General features: G+C 47.8%; 1 protein-coding gene across 1 annotated transcript in view; it reads right to left on the bottom strand.

Annotated features, from left to right (window-relative positions):
* plppr3a (phospholipid phosphatase related 3a) overlaps positions 1-20,753 on the bottom strand; it is a 102,009-nt gene extending 81,256 nt beyond the window's left edge. The window contains exon 1 of the mRNA XM_080212885.1: positions 20,398-20,753. The gene's annotated coding sequence lies outside the window, so the exon portion shown is untranslated. The remainder of the gene's footprint in view (positions 1-20,397) is intronic.
* Positions 20,754-21,056: the final 303 nt, after the last annotated feature.

Below are 21,056 nucleotides of genomic sequence, written 5' to 3'. Positions count from 1 at the left end.
TAGAAAGGATAGCAGGACTAGAGGGCACAGCCTCAAAATAAGGGGGTGGGGCAGTTTAGATCAGAGTTGAGGAGAAACTTCTTCACTCAAAGGGTGGTGAGTCTCTGGAATTCTCTGCCCGTTGAAGTGGTGGAGGCTACCTCGTTGAATATACTTAAGACGCGGGTAGATAGGTTTCTGATGGACAAGGGGAATTAAGGGTTATGGGGAGAAAGTGGGAAAGTGGAGCTGATCCACTTCAGATCAGCCATGATCTTATTGAATGGTGGGGCAGGCTCGAAGGGCTAGCTGGCCGACTCCTGCTCCTATTTCTTATGTTCTTACAAACGGTGGGTGAATGTTTCAGATGCATCTCCCTGGAGTTGTTGGCTGTAGGTCAGTTCTGCACTCTCATTCCTGAATAAGATGGTGCTGGGTCAGAGTCAAGGGATGCAATCTAGGCTGATAGTCCAGTGCGGTTCTGAGGGTGTGCTGCTGTGTCAAAGGTGTTATTGCTCAGAAAAGATGTAGGAATTTATCCTCTGACATGGATAATATTTCAGAGAACAGGAGAGTTTTCCCTACTGTCCAAACCAATAAATATCCTGCAAATAATAATCACTGAAACAGATTGTTTGGTAGTTTCATCTCCCTGCTGTTTGTGGAATCTTGCTGTGCAGTGTAATAGTCAGTATAGTTCAGAAGTACCTCACTGGTATTTTGAGACATTCTGAGACTATGAAAGACCGTGTATAAATTCGAGTCCTTTATTTCTTTCAGATACAAACGAATGGTCTAGTTGGGCACATGAACAGCGCAGGCTTGGAGGGCTGAAGGGCCTGTTCCTGTGCTGTACTGTTCTTTGTTCTTTAAAAAGTTAGTTTTCTGGAACATTCTACATGTTACAGGAGAGCGAGCTGAAGTGCCAAGAAATGGCTGGATTTTATTAGCCCTCTGGGAATGGGATCACAGATCATGGCTAGGTTTTTTTTGAATTCATCTGTGGGACATGGGCATTGCCAGCTGGCCAGCATTTATTGCCCATCCCTAGTTACCCAAGGGCAGTTGAGGGTCAACCACATTGCTGTGGGTCTGGAGTCACATGTAGGCCAGGCCAGAGGACAGCAGATCAAAGAACAAAGAACAACACAGCACAGGAAACAGGCCCTTCGGCCCAACGAGCCCACACCGCCATTTTAACACGATGAGTCCCCTCTCCATCCATGACCCTTGTCTATGCTTATGGCATTCCACATTGAGGGAAGACTAATTTAGGGACAATTTGTTACACCAATCAGCCTAAGAGCACATCTTTGGGGTGTGGGAGGAAACCGGAGCACCCGGAGAAAACCCACGCAAGCACGGGGAGAATGCGCAAACTCCCACAGACACTGGCCCAAATCCATGTGTCTGCACAGCAAACAGTGATAGTCACTGAGCTGTCGCGTTGCCCAGCATCTGGTCCAGTTTAAGCGTACACTAATGACATGAAGCACTAGGCTACTCTCGAACATCCCTCGTACGACCCACTGCGTGTATGCCCCTCGTTGGACAACAAGATGCTCTTCTCTAAAGGATATCAGTGAACCAGATGGGGTTTTTCCAACAATCGACAACGGTTTCATGGTCATCGGTAGATTCTTAATTCCAGATATTTCTTATTGAATTCAAATTCTACCAGCTGCCATGGTGGGATTCGAACCCGGGTCCCCAGAACATTAGCTGAGTTTCTGGATTAATAGTCTGGTGATAATACCACTAGGTCACCACCTAGTGGTATCGCCGGGCGGGGGGGGGGTGAGCGAGACAGGGTGAGCGAGAGAGATGCTGGAAGTGGTGTACCCATCATCCTCCTGCTGCACTGCCATCTTGCCAGCAGCAGGGCATGTGGTGGTGCATGGCATCCAACCTAGAGGTTAATTAAGCCACTTAATTTGCTAATTAAAGGCTTCTTCCCATCGCCACTGGAACTTTCCCAGTGCCAGGTTGGGGATGGGAGGGGGGAGGGGTTATGGCTTTATCACCTGGCACCTAAGGACTTTGCCAGGCGTCCCAGCATCAGCCTCATGGTTGGCAGGTCACCTATTCAGGCATTCTTTAACTTTGGGGAGGGGCCCCTCAATGGTAATGATACTTATAGCCCTCATCAATCACCCTCTCTCTGCTTCTCCTTTTCCTCATTCCCGTCTCCGAGATCCGGCTGACTGACGTGTTTCCATGGTGCCCTCATCTTCCAGGTACAATCCCGGCAATGGCCACAGCTCCAAGTCACGCTGCTGAGGATTATCACCCCCCACCCCCAAATTTTGGGTCAACTGAGATGATCCCTGAACACAACATTGGGCTAAATGATTACCTGGACAAGGTAAACTGAAGAAATCTGGGATGGGACAATAGTTAAAGAGAAAGAATCCTCTGAGCTTTTTAAAGGAGAGATGGAGGTAGCAGGGCCAAAGTTCCAGAAAACAAAGGTTGCGACGGTCCAAAAGAATATCTGGCAGCCAACCTTAGCAAAGCTTTGGCTGTTTTACATGTGCCTTAATAGAGCTTCAAATGCAAGTCTAACATGAGGTAAAAGCAACTGGAATCTTTGCGGAATTCATGGGCCGACTGTGTCTTTCCAGCCATTTCCGCTTTTTATTCCACTGTTTCAACACTTGAAATTTATTTTTTCCTTTCTCTTTTTCCTTGAGGTGTCCCCCCTAGCCAATCGCACAACTCAGCAGCGTCTAGTCAAACCCGGAAGCTTGTGAAGGGAACAGTTTCACGTTGACCAGAGGACTAACCCTGTTATAGCAAATGTCCACGTCGCTCTGTTGTACATTGTTCTTCATCACCAACAGCATATCCTCATACCCTAACCTACTCTGTAAGCCCAGGGTTCACGATCACCAACAGCTACCTGTTCACTGAATCTCGGAAAGGTCTGGATTTGGTTGAGTCAGTTTTCCCAGTTTCCACTTTTGGATTGGATATTACAAAGAACAAAGAAAATTACAGCGCAGGAACAGGCCCTTTGGCCCTCCAAGCCTACACGGACCACGCTGCCCGACTAAACTACAATCCCCTACCCTTCTGAGATTGGGTAAACTGGGGTTGTTCTCTCTGGAAAGACGGAGGATGAGGGGAGACCTAATGGAGGTGTACAAAATTATGAAGGGTATAGATAGGGTGAACAGTGGGAAGCTTTTTCCCAGGTTGGACGTCACAAACACAAGGGGTCACAGGTTCAAGGTGAGGGGGGGCGAGGTTTAACTCAGATATCAGAGGGATTTTTTTTTTTTTACACAGAGGGTGGTGGGGACCTGGAATGCACTGCCAAGCAGGGTAGTGGAGGCAGAGATGCTGGGGTTGTTTAAGACTTATCTGGATAGCCACATGAGCAGACTGGGAATGGAGGGATATAAACGAATGGTCTAGTTGGACCAACGAGCGACGCAGGCTTGGAGGGCCGAAGGGCCTGTTTCCTGTGCTGTACTGTTCTTTGTTCCTTCCAGTGGCTACATAAAGAGATAATAAAATTACCTGAGGGAAACGCTCCCAAGTCCAAAACAACAAATGTCAAAACATTTTCCCTTCTACCAACAAAAAATACTCCACATCAGTAAGAGATCTATTTGATATGACTCAACGCTGGTAGGCGAGAGAGAAGGGGAAACACAGACCCCAACACTTAAACGGTTACGTTTCAATTCAGGCAATCTTTTAACCACTTTCCAATTCTGTAGACTCAGTTGCAAATTGCTGCTTCCCAGTTTCAAGCGCTCCAGGATTTTTTTTCGCGCAGGAACAGATGTTAAGGTGGCTCGCACCTTACAAGGTGCGATTCTCTTGCATATTCAATCAGTTCTAAAGTGTATTGGGTTACAGGGTGCACGAGTCAACTAGGAACAAATGTGTACAATGGGCAAATAGCACCATGTTCAGGTCCAATTATCTTGTGTACTTAATCCCTCTAAATGGTGTTGGATTACAGCTTTTATATCGATGACCCTACAATTTTGTTTAGTTATAATAGCGCTACCTCTGTAAGCTACCTCACGGTTAGAGCGGCAAATTGCATCAACATCAACACACCCCATTATAATCTACAGAGACAATACATCTAATAGCAACTCAAGTGTCAGTCTGAGCCAGGGGCAACATTCTCACTTGCCACGTCAGAGCGCCATCAGTACAATCCCTCTTGAACCTGTTAAATAAACTGGTACTTCAGTACAAATAGTGAGGGAGCTGTGCCTTCAGAAAGATGTTAAGCTACACAGCGAAGGTTAAACGGAGGGTTCCAATCGGGTGGGCACAAAGAATCCCAGGACATTTTCAAGGAAGGGCAGGGAACTCTTCCGTAAAGAACTGAAAGAAGCATCTTTTATGAGCACAAGGGGGTCCCACTGAAGCTAATGATGTCTAAGTCATTAATTTTACAGCACAAAATAAGGGTCTTTGGCTCTGCTGCCTCTCAGTGCCAGAAACCCAGGTTCGATTCTCGCATTGCGTGGAGTTTGTATGTTCTCTGTATGACTGCGTGTATTTCCTCCGGGTGCTCTGGCTTCCTCCCATACATGTGCGGGTTAGGTGAATTGGTGATGATAAATACATTGGGTTGTGGGGGTAGGGTGGAAGGGAGGGCCTGCTCTTTCGGAGGGTTGGTGCAGACTTGATGGGCCAAACGGCCTACTTGTGCACCGTAGACATTCCATGTTTCCAGAGGAATGAGTACAAAATCTGGGCTGATTGTTCAGAAATATACTGGACTAATTGGCAACACCATTTTTCAGATCAGACGTTAAACTGGGGCCTCATTGAGCACGATGTGGAGATGCCAGCCTTGGACGGGGGGGGTAAACACATAAGAAATAGGAGCGGGAGTAGGCCATCTAGCCCGTCTCGCCATTCAATAAGATCATGGCTGATCTGAAGTGGATCAGTTCCACTTTCCCGCTTTCTCCCCTTAATTCCCCTGTCTATCAGAAACCTATACCCGTGTCTTAAATATATTCAGCGAGGTAGCCTCCACCACTTCAACGGGCAGAGAATTCCAGAGATTCACCACCCTTTGAGTGAAGAAGTTCCTCCTCAACTCTGATCTAAACTGACCCCCCCCTTATCTTGAGGCTTCTTACACAGTAAGAAATCTCACAACACCAGGTTAAAGTCCAACCAATTTATTTGATAGTAAACTCACAAGCTTTCGGAAACGCTGTTCCTTCATCAGGCGAACTCTCCATTCACCTGACGAAGGGCCAAACCCCGAAAGCTTGTGAGTTTACTATCAAATACATTGGTTGGACTTTAACCTGGTGTTGTGAGATTTCTTAGTGCCTCACTGAGCATCCAGTTAGACCTAAATACTTCCAAACGCTACTTTAAATGTTGTGAGGCCTCCTTTCAAACAGCGAGTGCCAGAGTCCCTCTGAGTGAAAACATTTTCCCTCAAATTCCCTCCGAATCTCCAGCCCCCTAAGTCCCCTCTGTGGTCACCTGTTCCAATACCTCCTCCCACGAAGGCAGAAGGCGCTAGAAAGACTCATAAGGTCTGGCAACATCGGTCACGAGCGAAACAGAGTTAAAATGTTTCGAGTCGAAATGGCGCTTCTTCAGAAAATCTGATCCTGCCTCTTGGGGACCTTTCATCTCTTCAAAAGGGCTATCTAAATGCAAATGAGGTTATGGATATTCTGTACATCCCTTTGGACGAATGACGCAGAAAGAATCACGAGGTAGGCTTGATAACTTGAACACTGGGAGCTCTTTATTAAAGTTGTGCACTCGTTCATAGTTAGATCTGTGAGTGCCCAACACAGTGCTGCTTCACAGCTCCAGGGTCCCGGGTTCGATTCCCGGCTCGGGGTCACCGTCTGTGTGGAGTTTGCACATTCTCCTCGTGTCTGCATGGGTTTCCTCCGGGTGCTCCGGTTTCCTCCCACTAGCCAAAGATGTGCGGGTTAGGTTGATTGGCCGTGCTAAGAAATTGCCCCTTAGTGTCCAGGGATGAGTAGGTTGGAGGGATTAGTGGGTATAACATAGGGGTAGGGCCTGGGTGGGATTGTGTTCGGTGCAGACTCGATGGGCCGAAGGGCCTCTTTCTGCACTGTAGGGTTCGATGGTTCTAGATTGTCCAGGGGTCACCTGACCTGCACTCTTAAAGGGGCAGTCCACACCTGTTAACTCTTGGCATTTACAGAATATTTTGCAGTACACAAGCCCCCCCCCCCCCCCCTCTTTATCGCCTCAAGTTTCTCTTTCCCCACCCCCCCAGTACAAAAGAACACCCCCTTTTCCTTCATTCCCCCACTACACAAATACCCCCGCCTTTCCACCACTCCTCACAAAAAAGACTAACTAAATGGAAAAGCTCCAGGGGTCAAGGAGGCAATGAGCCATAAATACAAGAGACAACAAGGGTCGGAGGTGAGCCAAACGAAAAGTGGCAGAGTAAGAAGATAAAAGAGGACATGTTCTCTCTCTGTCCGACCCTGAAAACCCAACATAAAATACAGATACCCCTACGATGGGGAGAAGTTATTTTCCATTCTTTCTATGTCCCTCCATCATATCCCCTTCAAGCCTTCTCTGCTCTAAGGAAAATAACCACAGCCTAGCCAGCTTTTCACCACAGCTGGTGTACCTGAAGTGAAATCTCTGTTACAATGAAGGAACTGCTGTTGGTTTTAGAATGACTTAGCTCCGTGGAAATCAGTTCTCTGGTCACTGGAGGTCCAGGAGAGGCACATTAATGTCAGTCACACCTCATCATAAGCATTTGCATTTAGACAACCCTGTCGCAATGGTGAAAACTCCCCCTAAGAGGCAGTACCGGATTTTGTGAAGAAGTGTCATATCGGACAAGAAATGTTTTAGCTCGGTTTCCTGTTGATCTGCTGAGTCTTTGTTGCGACGGATTACAGGAAAGGGAAGTGGAGTGACTACAACAATCTGTCCCTCAATGTCAGTACAATGAAGGACAGAGTCATGACTTCAGGAGGCATGGCGGAGGATATGCTCCTGTCTATACCAATGGGGATGAAGTGGAAATGGTCGACAGCTTCACGTTTCTAGGTATCTAGATCACCAACAAACTGTCCTGCTCTATCCCAGACTGCAAAAAACTACAAAGGGCCAAGAATGCAGCCCAATCCATCAATCAAACCAGCCTCCCATCCACTGACTCTGTCTATACTTCCCGCTGCCTCAGAAAAACAGCCAGCATAATTAAGGAGGCCACGTATCCCAGACATACTCTTTTTCACCATCTTCCTTTGGGGAAAAAAATACATAAGTCTGAGATTGCATACCAATTGACTCAATAACAGCTCACATTAAGTTGATCTTTCTCTACATCCTAGTTATGACTGTAACACTACATCCTGCACCCTCTCCTTTCCTTCTCTTCTCTATGTACAGTGTAGCGCACAAGAAACAATACCTTTCACTGTATACTACAATACAATCCCTACAGTGCAGAAGGCGGCCATTTGACCCATCGAGTCTGTACCGACCACAATCCCGCCCAGGCCCTATTCCACAGCTCCACATACGTACCCTGCTAATCCCCCTAACACTTTAGCATGGCCAATCAATCTAACCCACACATCTTTGGACTGTGGAAGGAAACTGGAGCATCCGGGGGAAACCCACGCAGACACGGGGAGAACATGCAAACTCCGCACAGACAGTGACCCGAGGCCGGAATCGAACCCGGGTCCCTGGCGCTGTGAGGCAGCAGTGCTAACCCACTGTGCCGCCACAGTACCTGTGACAAAAACATATCAAATCTTTCTGGGTTTTTAATTGGAGGAGATATTGGGGCAGGTGACCAAAAGTGTGGTTAAAGAAGTGGATTATAGGGAGGGTCTTAAAGTGAGGAAAGAGGTAGCGAGGCAGGAAGGTTTAGCGAGGGAATTCCAGAGCTTAAAGCCTAGGAAACTGACATTGTGTCTGACAATGTTCGGGTGAGGAGACTGGGAGGGACATACGGGAGTCATTCAAATGTTAACACGTGTATCAGTCTTCTCCGTCCCCTCAGGAACGCCACACACATTCAACGTAAAGCCGAAAGAACACACAGACTCGTGGTAACCACTTTCTCTTCAATCTGCACCCAATAAATAGGTCAGGAGGCAAAGCAGGTGAAAATTGGCTTGGCATTAGCGATTTGCAAATGGCCATGGTGCCCGCTCCCCTCACAGTACAATGAAGGTTTAAATGAGGAACAACCAAACCTTCAGACTTAACAGTGGAGGCACGTCAGCCTCTGATTTCACACAGTTCACATTGTGTTGTGCCCGTGACAACCCGTGGCCTGAAGGCTTTTCCATCTAATCCTCGGAGTATCACAGCGGCAAATCGGTAGGAAAACAACAACTACAGGCAGCTCGGAGCTCATTTGCTTCTCCCCAGCACTGCGTTAATGAAGGAATGTTCTACCACTCGGCGTTCCGCCCCATTACTCTCCGTGCCTCAAAAGCACAACTGGAAGTTCTTCTCTGTACACCACAAATTGCACAAAACATGCAAGTGGAACTAAGTTAATCAGTTTGCAGAGATGTGAGTAGCTCAAGACGCGCTGTATGTAACGTACACCGAGGGTGAACTTTCTAAGGTTGTAGCAGCTGAATCTGCATGTACCAGAACACTTTCTCTACACGTTCCATCTTTGCCAACTGCAACCACGCTTAAGGCCAGTCCCTGACTGATCCCGAACAGCAAACTATCTCTAGTGCCATTTAGAACATAGAACACTACAGCACAAACAGGCCCTTCAGCCCACAAGTTGCGCCTATCATATCCCTCCCTACCAGGCCTATCTATAACCCTCAATCCCATTAAATCCCATGTACTCATCCAAAGTCTCTTCAAAGACCCCAGCGAGTTTGCCTCTACCACCACTGACGGCAGCCGATTCCACTCACCCACCACTCTCCGAGTGAAAAACTTACCCCTGACATCTCCTCTGTACCTGCTCCCCAGCACCTTAAACCTGTGTCCTCTCGCAGCGACCATTTCAGCCCTGGGAAATAGCCTCCGTGAATCCACCCTATCCATTCCTCTCAACATCTTATAAACCTCTATCGGGTCACCTCTCATCCTTCGTCTTACCTGCCCATCCACACCCACCTCATCCCATTTCTAGTCTACTGCCTCCTTGATCTGTTTATCTCTAAACCTATCCTCCCCATTACTTACTGTACACGCATTGCTCAATTTAAATGTGCCTCCAATCCAATTTGGACCCCACTTCACACCTACTTTCCAACCACACCTTTGCCCTTTCCTTGTGGCTGCCACCACACTCCAGCACAGTCAGGACAAGATATTGACAAAGCTTTGGGCTTGTGCGTGTGAGACCAGGAGACTATTATCTGTCTGATCCAACTCCCAGTGGATGGCTAGTCGGCGAGCAGTGACATCTAGGAGCTGGTCTGAACATGTATAATCACACAGTGCAGAAGAGGTATTCACTCCTCTGCTCTTTGCCCATAGCCATGAAATCTGACCTCTCTCAAGTATTTATCCACTTCCCTTTTGATTGTTGGACTTGTTTCCACCAGCCCTTTAGGGTGGCACAGTGGTTAGCATTGCTGCCTCAGAGCGCCAGGACCCAGGTTTGATTCCTGACTTGGGTGACTGTGCGTAGTCTGCACGTTCTCCCACGAATCTGCGGGGGTTTCCTCCGAGTGCTCCCTGCCACAGTCCAAAGGCGTGCTGGTTAGGTGCATTAGCCAAGCTAAATTCTCCCTCAGTGTACCCAAACAGGCAATGGACTGTGGCGACTAGGGGATTTTCACAGTAACTTCATTGCAGTGTTCATGCAAACCTACTAATAAATAAACTCTCAATCAATGCATTCCAGATCACAACTGCGTACTGTGTAAAGATGTTTCTCCTCTCTGGCAGTCGGTCTAATAATGTGGCTTTCATTCATGAATATTCCCAAATGGCAGATCCAACATCATCTTAACTCACCAACTACAGAATATTGGGAACAACCAATGGGATACTAAAACAAATTGGACAGAGCTATTTGTATCCACGAGAGACTGACAGAAAGGTAACAGTGATTTCCCAGAGAATATATCCCCTCAAAACTACAGAGATAGGAAGATATTTTGAATTGTAAGTACTCACAATGTGGGAAATATGTGCGGACCAAACTCCCAAAAGATACAGGTTTTCTGTTGGAACGAGGTGGGCTCGAGGAGGAGTTCTTGGAATGCTGCCGGGATAATTTCCTTGAACAGTGTGTGTTGGAGCCGACGAGGGAGCGAGCTATCTTGGATCTGGTGCTATGTAATGAGGCGGGTAGAATTAGGGACCTTGCGGTGAAGGATCCTCTTGGAGAGAGTGATCATTGTATGGTGGAGTTTCTGGTGCAGATGGAGGAGGAGAAAGTGGGTTCCCGGACACGCGTCCTTTGTTTGAATAGAGGGGAGTATGGTAGGATGAGAGAAGAATTGGCGAATGTGGACTGGGGGAGTGCGTTGGAAGGTAGGTCTGCTGAGGAGCAGTGGAGGATCTTTAAGGAGATCTTTCTTGGTGCTCAGCAGAAATTTATTCCGATGGTTAAAAAGGACAGTAGGAAGAGAGGTAATAAGCCGTGGATAACGAAGGAGGTGAAGGAAAGTGTTAAATTAAAAGCGGAGGAATTTAGAGTAGCTAAGAGTAGTGGGCGAGAAGAGGATTGGGAAAGGTTTAAATGTCAACAAAGATTGACAAAGAAGTTGATAAAGGAGGGTAGGAGAAGCTATGAGGCTGGGCTAGCACTTAATATAAAAAAGGATAGCAAGAGTTTTTATAAATATATAAAAAGGAAGAGGCTGGCTAGGGTGAACGTTGGTCCTTTAGAGGATGAGAAAGGGGACCTAGTGGTAGGGGATGGGGATATGGCTAAGGTCTTGAATAACTTTTTTGTTTCTGTCTTCACGGAGGAGGACGTGAATAATTTGCCGGGTGTTAGCGATGGAAAGGTGGTAGGAATGGAGGGTCTTAATGACATTACTGTTACTAGAGAGGTGGTGCTCGACAGACTGGAGGGGCTGATTGTGGACAAGTCTCCAGGACCGGATGGAATGCATCCGAGGGTTCTGAAAGAAATGGCGGAGGTGATAGTGGATGCCTTGGTGGTTATTTTCCAGACGTCGCTGGATTCCGGGGAAGTGCCGGAAGATTGGAAAACGGCTAATGTTACGCCGTTGTTTAAGAAGGGTGCCAGGCAAAAGGCGGGGAATTATAGGCCGGTTAGTTTAACGTCTGTGGTAGGTAAAATGTTAGAATCCGTCATTAAGGAGGAAATTGCGAGGCATCTTGAAGGGAATTGCTTGATAGGGCGGACGCAACACGGTTTCATTAAAGGGAAGTCGTGTCTGACAAATTTACTGGAGTTCTATGAGGATGTGTCTAGGGCAGTGGATAGAGGAGAGCCGGTGGATGTGGTCTTTCTGGATTTTCAGAAGGCGTTTGACAAGGTACCTCACAAGAGGTTATTGCAGAAGGTCAGGGGACATGGAGTTGGGGGTAGGGTGTTAGCGTGGATAGAGGATTGGTTGTCAAATAGGAGGCAGAGAGTGGGGGTCAATGGGTGCTATTCGGATTGGCGGTTGGTGACTAGTGGGGTGCCCCAGGGGTCGGTGCTGGGGCCTCAGCTATTTACCATTTATATAGATGATCTGGAGGAGGGAACCGAGTGCAGGGTGTTGAAATTTGCTGATGACACCAAGATTGGGGGAAAGGCAAATTGTGCGGAGGGTGTGGAGAGTCTGCAGAAGGATCTAGATAGGCTGGGCGAATAGGCCAGGAAATGGCAAATGGAATTTAATGTTGGCAAGTGTGAGGTGGTCCACTTTGGTAGGAAGAATGGTAGGAAGGACTATTACTTACGTGGCGAAAAACTGCAGCAGGCGACGGTGCAGAGGGACCTCGGGGTCCTTGTGCATGAGTCGCAAAAACCCAGCTTGCAGGTGCAGCAGGTGGTCAGGAAGGCAAATGGGATGCTGGCCTTCATAGCGAGGGGGATTGAATATAAAAGTAGGGAGGTCTTGCTGCAGCTGTATAGGGCATTGGTGAGGCCGCAGCTGGAGTACTGTGTGCAGTTTTGGGCGCCGCACCTGCGCAAGGATATTTTGGCCCTGGAGGGAGTGCAGAGGAGGTTTACTAGGCTGATACCGGAGTTGAGGGGATTGAGCTATGAGGAGAGGCTGAATAAACTAGGCTTGTACTCGTTAGAGTTTAGAAGAATGAGGGGAGATCTCATTGAGACGTATAAGATGATGAATGGGATGGATAGGATAGAGGTGGAGAGACTCTTCCCGCTCAAAAAAGACAGTAGGACTAGGGGGCACAGCCTCAAGATAAAGGGGAGGCGGTTTAGAACGGAGTTGAGGAGGAACTTCTTCACTCAAAGGGTGGTGAATCTCTGGAATTCTCTGCCCGTTGAAGTGGTGGAGGCTGCCTCGCTAAATATTTTTAAGAAGCGGGTTGATGGGTTCTTGATAAGAGAGGGGATTAAGGGTTATGGGGAGAGGGCGGGAAAGTGGAACTGAGCCACAACAGATCAGCCATGATCTTATTGAATGGCGGGGCAGGCTCGAAGGGCTAGATGGCCTACTCCTGCTCCTATTTCTTATGTTCTTATGTTATGTTCTTATGTTCTGTATTCCAGTGATGTTGACTGAGGAATGGATATTAGCCTCTCCAGTTGTTCTTTAAAATAGCGCCATGCGATCTTTCACATCCACTTAATAAAGATAGCCTGCACTAATGTTTCATCCAAAGACAGCACCTCCTATTGCACTGGAGATATCGGCGTAAGTTGTGCACTCAAGTCACTTAAATTCACATTCTCTTAACTCAGTAGGGGTTGGCAATTTTCCAGGATCTGTGTCTCCAGGAATTAAAATCCAACCCCTTGACACCGCTGAGAATAAAGCATCAAAAAAAACAAGATATTTCCTTTAAATATTTCTTATTACCAGTTTGAAAATATGGGAAAATAAAGGCTGCTTGCCTGACAATCAAGCATCATCCGACTGTGTGATAGGTCTTTCCAATCGGTGTATGGAGGCACTGCGTCACAAAGATGGATGTGTTGGCCAATTAATGGCTGGAACTTTGGGGGCAAGCCAACTGATGGTGCAGTGGGTAGCGTTCCTGCCTCTGAGCCTGAAGCTCGGGGTTCAAGTCCCACTCCAAGGGTGGTGACCAAGGAAAGTGCATTCATAACGCAGCCAAAAAGGTTGAGCGTCAAGTTGGAAAACCCTTCCAAACACGCCAAGTGCTGACCGAGCCATGAGGAGAGGCTGAATAAACTAGGCTTGTACTCGTTAGAGTTTAGAAGAATGAGGGGAGATCTCATTGAGACGTATAAGATGATGAATGGGATGGATAGGATAGAGGTGGAGAGACTCTTCCCGCTCAGAAAGGACAGTAGGACTAGAGGGCACAGCCTCAAGATAAAGGGGGGGGGGGTGCAGTTTAGAACAGAGTTGAGGAGGAACTTCTTCACTCAAAGGGTGGTGAATCTCTGGAATTCTCTGCCCGTTGAAGTGGTGGAGGCTACCTCGCTAAATATTTTTAAGACGCGGGTTGATGGGTTTTTGATAAGAGAGGGGATTAAGGGTTATGGGGAGAGGGCGGGAATGTGGAACTGAGCCACGACAGATCAGCCATGATCTTACTGAACGGCGGGGCAGGCTCGAAGGGCTAGATGGCCTACTCCTGCTCCTATTTCTTATGTTCTTATGTTCATAAGAGCGGGGGAAACTCCTGGTCAGCCACACTTGCTGTGGAGTGGTGCCTCTCCAGCTATAAGCCCCTGGCAACACACTAGCAACCTGTTCTGGGAATTACTAGCTATGGAAACAGAGGAGAATCTGCTTTAGTGCAGCACTAGGCGCAGGAACATAAGAAATAGGAGCAGGAGTCGGCCATCTAGCCCTTCGAGCCTGCCCCGCCATTCAATAAGATCATGGCTGATCTGAAGTGGATCCGTTCCACTTTCCCGCTTTCTCCCCATAACCCTTAATTCCCTTGTCTATCAGAAACCTATCTACCCGTGACTTAAATATATTTAGCGAGGCAGCCTCCACCACTTCAACGGGCAGAGATTTCCAGAGATTCACCACCCTTTGAGTGAAGAAGTTCCTCTTCAACTCCGATCTAAACTGCCCCCCCCACCTTATCTTGAGGCTGTGCCCTCTAGTCCTGCTATCCTTTCTAAGCGAAGAGAATTAGAATGGAAAAAGAGACCTTGGCAAATACTGTTCATCCAAAATAAAAGCAGGAAATGTTCCTGAGGACCCTGAGGAACAAAAGGTCATTTGTTCATCACGAGTAATGGTGGACTCAAATATAGACCAGCTGGGTCCATTCAACTGGGTGGAAATGATCAGAACTTTACCCACAGGTGAACAGCCAAAAGTGTAGCATTCTCTACCCAATGAATGCACACAGATAGTGACCATTCACTGTCCCTGGCCATTACCTATTCTTACCCTCCCTCTAATTCTATCACACCCACCTCGCCACTATTTTTAACCACCTCCCGGCCCAACAAAACTACACCCTCGCCCTCAGGACCCTCCCCCTTGCTGGGTAACCAAGTGGCAGAGAGAAAGTAGGAAGACTTTCACTGTATACTACAATACAATCCCTACAGTGCAGAAGGAGGTTAAGATGTGCCACACGAGGAGAGAAGGAGCGGGCAGTGGCACAATCTTTCCAACCTCACTCACTCCCTTCTCTCCCTTTTCGATCCACTGAATTCAGCAAGTTCCGTGCTGAGGTTAAGTTACGCTAATATCTGAAAGGATAGCAATCCTAATGAAAAGCCACTCTTATCTATTGCGAGTGCTTTGTGAATTCAAAGGAAGAGTCAGTATCATCCCATCAGCAGTCAAGCCAAGTTCTGATGAACAGATTCAGGTCCACACGTGGAGAAACTCAGTCACTTCCCCTATTTATTCAGAATTCTTTATGCAAGTGTTAACACTTAAACCTGTTCTCAGTTGAACCAGGCATTTTTCAATTATTCAGATAAAACGTACACAGGACTTAGCATCTCCAGATAGTCTGATTCTCTGGGATCAACGATATCACAATTATTCATTCTCTTTTGTGAGGGCCAATTACATTACAAGCTCATCACAAGGGGGCCATCATCAAAAGGAGGCCATTCAGCCCATCAAGTCTGCGCCATCTCTCCGAAAGAGCATCTTACTCGGGGCCAGTTCACCCGGTAATCCCACACGTCGATTGTGGCCAACCCACACGTCTTTGGAGTGTGGGAGGAAGCCGGAGCGTCTGGAGGAAACCCACGCAGACATGGGGAGAACGTGCAAATCCATACAGACAGTGACCCAAAGCTGAAATCGAACCCAGGCACTGTGAGGCAGCAGTGCTAAGCACTGTGCTGGTAATCACATACAGAAAATCTGTTTTTTTCTGAAGTTGGTTGAGGGCGAAATAATGGCCAGCACATTGGGAAGAACTTCCCTGCTTTTCTACATTGACCCCAAGAGGATAGAAGGACATCTACGTATCACACTGTCCAAAAGACGATATCTCTGATAATGCAGCATTCCCTGAGAGGGGCCTTACTTTCTTGGTACTGCACTCCCTCAGGGCCGCACTACATTACTCCTTAAATCACAGGAATGGCATATAAACACACAATCTTTTCATTCCGAGGCGCAAGTATTAATAAGAGTCACTTCTGATTACTCTTAATTGCAATGGTGTGGGGGAGGGAAGCAGCTAATTTTCATTTGATTTCAATGCTTTAACCAATGGGGGGTTCGTTTTTCATTTATAATGCAACCATTCCATTGAAGTAGATGTACTGGCTACAAAGAATCTGTTAATATTCCATATGAAAGACCCCTAACCTCCACAATTATGCTGCGGTATTGTACGCCTTTATTCATTCTCAGCAGGCGGGCATCACTGGAGGAGCTAGCATTTATTCCTCTTTTCTTCTCAGTTGCGAAGCTGGTACATCACATTTTCATACAATCATAGAAACCCTACAGTGCAGAAAGAGGCCATTCGGCCCATCGAGTCTGCACCAACCACAATCCCACCCAGGCTCTATCCCATGTCCCTACACATCTTAGGACACTAAGGAACAATTTTAGCACAAAAAAAACAACTCAACCCGCACATCTTTGGACTGTGGGAGGTAACCGGAGCAGCCGGAGGAAACCCACGCAGACATGAGGAGAATGTGCAAACTCCACACAGACAGTGACCCGAGCCGGGAATCGAACCCAGGTCCCTGGAGCTGTGAAGCAGCAGTGCTAACCCACTGTGCCACCGCGAACTGCCTTCATTCTTCTTGGAATTTATCTTAGCATAGGGCAACTCTCTAAGCATTTAAAGGGCGGCACGGTGGCAAGCACCGCTGCCTCACAGCTCCGGGGACCCAGGTTCAATTCCAGCCTTGGGTCACTGTCTGTGTGGAGTTTGCACATTCTCCTCGTGTCTGCGTGGGTTTCCCCCGGGTGCTCCAGTTTCCTCCCACACTCAAGATGTGCAGATCGTCCAAGCTAAATTACCCCTTAGTGTCCCAAGATGTGTAGGTTCGGGGGATTAGCAGGGTAAATATGTGAGGTTACGGGAATAGGGTCTGGGTAAGATAAAAAGGTGGGTTGGTGTGGATTCAATGGGCCAAATGGCCTCCTCCATCTGCATCATAGGGATTCTATAAAGACACAGCACATGAGCTGGAGTGTCATTTGTGTATATCCAGCCTCGCTCCTCCGGACCTCTGATGGTTTTAGCCTACGCACAGCAAGAAGTCTCACAACCCCAGGTTAAAGTCCAACAGGTTTATTTGGTAGCGAATGCCACTAGCTTTCGGGGCTTTGCCCCTTCGTCAGCTGAGTGGGGGGGAAAAGAGTTCTGATCACAAACAGAGCATATAAAGGCACACACTCAGTTTACAGAATACTGATTAGAATGTGAGTTTTTACAGCTAATCAAATCTTAAAAGGTGCAATGTGAGTGGAGATAGCATGAAGCACAGGTTAAAGAGATTTGTATTGTCTCCAGACAGGACAGTAAGTGCGATGTTGCAAGCCCAAGCAAGTCATGGGGGTTACAGATCGTGTGACATGAACCCAAGGCTATGCAGTCCTTATGCCCGGCTATCCCCTTCACCTCAGAATAAAGGATCTGAGACAGCCAAAATCATGGAAGGTAAAATTGGGAAGTGGCACCTCTTCCCCCCCCCCCCAAACCCCTCAACCAGCCCCCAAACCTTCCCCCCAACCCAACACCACCTAAAAGACTGTCAGGCCAGAGAGCTCGCAGCCACCACCTATAAACAGGGAGAAGGTCATAAAGCCAATGGCACAGTGATTGGCACTGCTGCCTCACAGTGCCAGGGACCTGGAATCGATTCAGGCCTCGGGTGACCATCTGCATGGAGTCTGCACTTACCCCTCGTGTCTGCGCGAGTTTCCTCCGGGTGCTCCAGTTTCCTCCCACTCGCCAAAGATGTGCAGGTTAGGGGGGGGGATTAGCGGGGTAAATATGTGGGGTTACAGGGATAGGGCTTGGGTAAGATACTCTGTTAGAGAGTTGGTGCAAACTCAATGAACCAATGGCCTCCTTCTGCATTGTAGATGCTGTATATACTTTAGTAATTCTGAGGCAGGAGGCAGTACCTTTAGTTCCGGTTTGCAATCACAGGCTACTGCCAAGACGAACTAATGAAAATGACCTGAAGCTGAAGGTACAAGCTCCATTCATACTGTAGCCATGGGAGAGAAACCACTCGGCAGGACATGATATCACAGCACAGCACAAGCCAAGATCCCAGGTTGCTTGAGAGCCTTTTGCCAGGAAAATTTCCGTCAATGGAATGTGTCAATAAAAATGTTTCTTTTTTTATTGAACTAATTGAGCTGAGGGACGTCACTGACGTGGAAGAGAATCCATCTCAGGACACCCCTCTCAGTATCAAGCAGCTGCAAGACAGTTGAGGTGCTACATGAAGCTCTTTCACTCTATCCAGCTTCAGCCTCTTCTCAAGATCCTCCTCTCAATCCCACCCTGCACCTTTCTGCGTACGTTTGCCAATTTAGTGGCAGCTTTGAGCTATGGATCAATGTCCAGAGAGACCAGGGCTGCCAAAGCTCATTACGTACAGGCAAAGACCACAAACATATCAATTGTCTTGGTTACGTTTCATCCGCATTTTTCAAGGGAAATAACAAAGAGAAAGTGGAGCTTTAACCTGTGAAAGACGGCAGCAAAAGGAAACAAAGGAGTTTGAGAATCCAGCAGTTCAAATTGCAAAGTGAAATCTTCACCGAAACACAAACAAGGACTTCAGCTTGTACAATTTATTTCTGAACCTTACAATATAACAAGCACTGATCTGCCTCAATAAGCAGAAGACTAGGTATGAATGAATAATGATATGGCAAACAACATGAGGAGACAGAAAGAAAACATGTAATAAAAACTCTGCAGTGCAGAAAGAGGCCATTTGGCCCATCGAGTCTGCACCGACCACAATTCCACCCAGGCCCTACCCCCACACATTACACCCACTAATCCCTCTAACCTACGCATCTCAGGGCTCTAAGGGACAATTTTTAGCACAACCATTCAACCTAACCCGCACATCTTTGGACTGTGGGAGGAAACCGGAGCACCCGGAGGAAACCCACACAGACACGAGGAGAATGTCCAAACGGACAGTGACCCGAGCCGGGAATCGAACCCAGCTTCCCGGAGCTGTGAAGCAGCAGTGCTAACCACTGTGCTACCGTGCCGCCCTAATGTAATTGTACAAAAACAGAAAATGCTGGAAAATCTCAGCAGGTCTGACAGCATCTGTGGAGTGAGATTAGAGCCAATGTTTCCAGTCTGTGTCTCAGACCTGCTGAGATTTTCCAGATTGTCTCAGATTCCAGCATCTGCAGTATTTTGCCTTATCCGACTCTGTTCACAACTTCATCACGTCCCAAAAATGCTCTTAAACCATTTGAAGTCCAGTCACTGTTGCAAAAAACGTCCTTTGCTCCCCTTCACACACCCTCCAGTATTTATATCCCGTTGGACAGGCCATTCTTTGCACACATGCTGGTTAACATTACCAACACACTTTCAAAATGCTACCTTAAGCCCTGGGCTGGTGATCTGTCTGCAATATATATTGGCTCGGTTTGACAGTAAACTCTGCTTAGAATTCGATAGTCACAATTTCAAGTTTTGCTCTGGGGATTTGAACACACTCAGTCCCACACTAAGAGCCAAATGGCCTCTTGTGTCATAATGACTATAGTATAATGACATGGGACCCTATTATGGGTGGGAAAGGGTTAGAGGGATATGGGCAATTGGGAAAAGCCGGGAGGGCAGTATGGTGGGAATGGACCGGTTGGGCCAAAGGGCCTGTTTCCACGCTGTATGACTCGGTCCCATTGATGGGGGGGGTGGGGGAGAGAGGGGCGGGGGAGAGAGGGGCGGGGGAGAGAGGGGTGTTTATGGCCTTGCTCATCCCGAAACTGTAAAATCCCACCCAACGTCAATGGATCTTCCCATTGTGCACCCCCTCGCCCACTCCGATTCCTGTGGCGGGCAGGGTGGTAAAATTCCAGCCTACGACCCAAACACAGACGGGCCCTGGTCTCACCCCCAAAAAGCATCATCGACAATGAAGCATTCCCTCGGTATCGCACTGGCACGTCAGTCCAGATTACAGGCTGACTCCTCCACAGAAGAAGGAGTCACCTTCGACCCTCAGGTTCACGTGAACGCAGCCCCTTATCCATCACTGACAACTCGGCGTTGCACTAATCGGAGGCGGCATCCTTGACATTGGAGTTACACCAAATGTTACAGCGAACAAGGTGGGTTCAAGCCACATGTGGGGAGTTGAGGAGATGGTGTCCTCCAACGTCCTCTCTAACATCACTACATCACTAAAAATAACACATTATCCATCCCAACGGATGCACATCGGTGAAAAATAACAGTCATTACACTGCAAATAGAAATGTACATTATCCATGAATAAACCAAATCGTTGGAGTGCTCTGCAATGTTCTACTGGCAACCCTGGGACAGGGAACCCCCCTTCACGGAGATGGCCCACAATCACCAAAATGAAAAACAAAATCAGTCAAGTTAAAAGGATTGATAGTGAGACTGAGGAACTGGTTGACCTGGCTGGAGTGTGGGCACACACAGGGGTGGACAGCTCTGTGCCAGCTGTGTCCATTTATTCAGGGGAACCCCTCACTTCTGTGTGAGATGAGATTAATTTTCTGTTCACAAAGAATCGAGGAGCTTGATAAGATAACACAGCCCTGATACAAAGCAACTCCAGCCAGAGCCTGTCCTTGGTCCACACATTCAGCTTCTCGGCAAACAAGCCACAGATTCATTTGGTTAAAAAAGCTTGCTCACCTTTTGTTAACTGCAGGGATTGGACGGGGGTGGGGGTAGCTCAATGCAGTCTTCCTTTATGTGTCTCTCTCCCGTGCAGGCTGGAGGGGGTGCAGCGGGCTGGGGGGAGTCCTCATCCTCGTACCTCTCTAGGAATGGAGTCAGAGCTGCTGCGGGCCAGGGAGCGGCTCTTTCCAGGCAAAGGAGGAGAGGTGGGGGAGAAATGCCTCACTGCGAGCACCGCTGGCCGCCCGTTCCCGTCCACAAACGCCGGGGCTGGGGGAGAGGAGCTCCCATCACCTCCAGGAGAGGAGGGCACACTGCCCGGTCCCAGCCATGGCTCGCTGTTCACACAGCAGCCTCAGTGAAACACCAGCTCCAACACCAGCCTGCACACACTGAGGGAGCCCTCATCATAGACCTTAACCCCTTCACTGCAGCAGCACTGGGGGTGGGAAGCTTGTGCCTGCCTCCTTCAGGGCATTGTAATGAAATCCTGGCAAATTAAACAGCTTTAAAACACACCCCCACTTTCAGCTAGCTTATATGTAAAACATGTGTGCTTATTAATATATCTACACCACACACACACACACATATATATACAGTCTGAGCCTGTGTATGAATGTTTGTTTGTCTGGATGAATGAAAAAACATGTTACATGTTTGGTGAGTTTAGC

Source organism: Carcharhinus amblyrhynchos, chromosome 26 (genome assembly GCF_965287045.1).
Source record: "Carcharhinus amblyrhynchos chromosome 26, sCarAmb.v2.hapA, whole genome shotgun sequence".
NCBI lineage: Eukaryota > Metazoa > Chordata > Chondrichthyes > Carcharhiniformes > Carcharhinidae > Carcharhinus > Carcharhinus amblyrhynchos.
The sequence above is the reverse complement of the archived record's forward strand: the minus strand, read 5'-3'. Positions and strand labels throughout refer to the sequence as shown.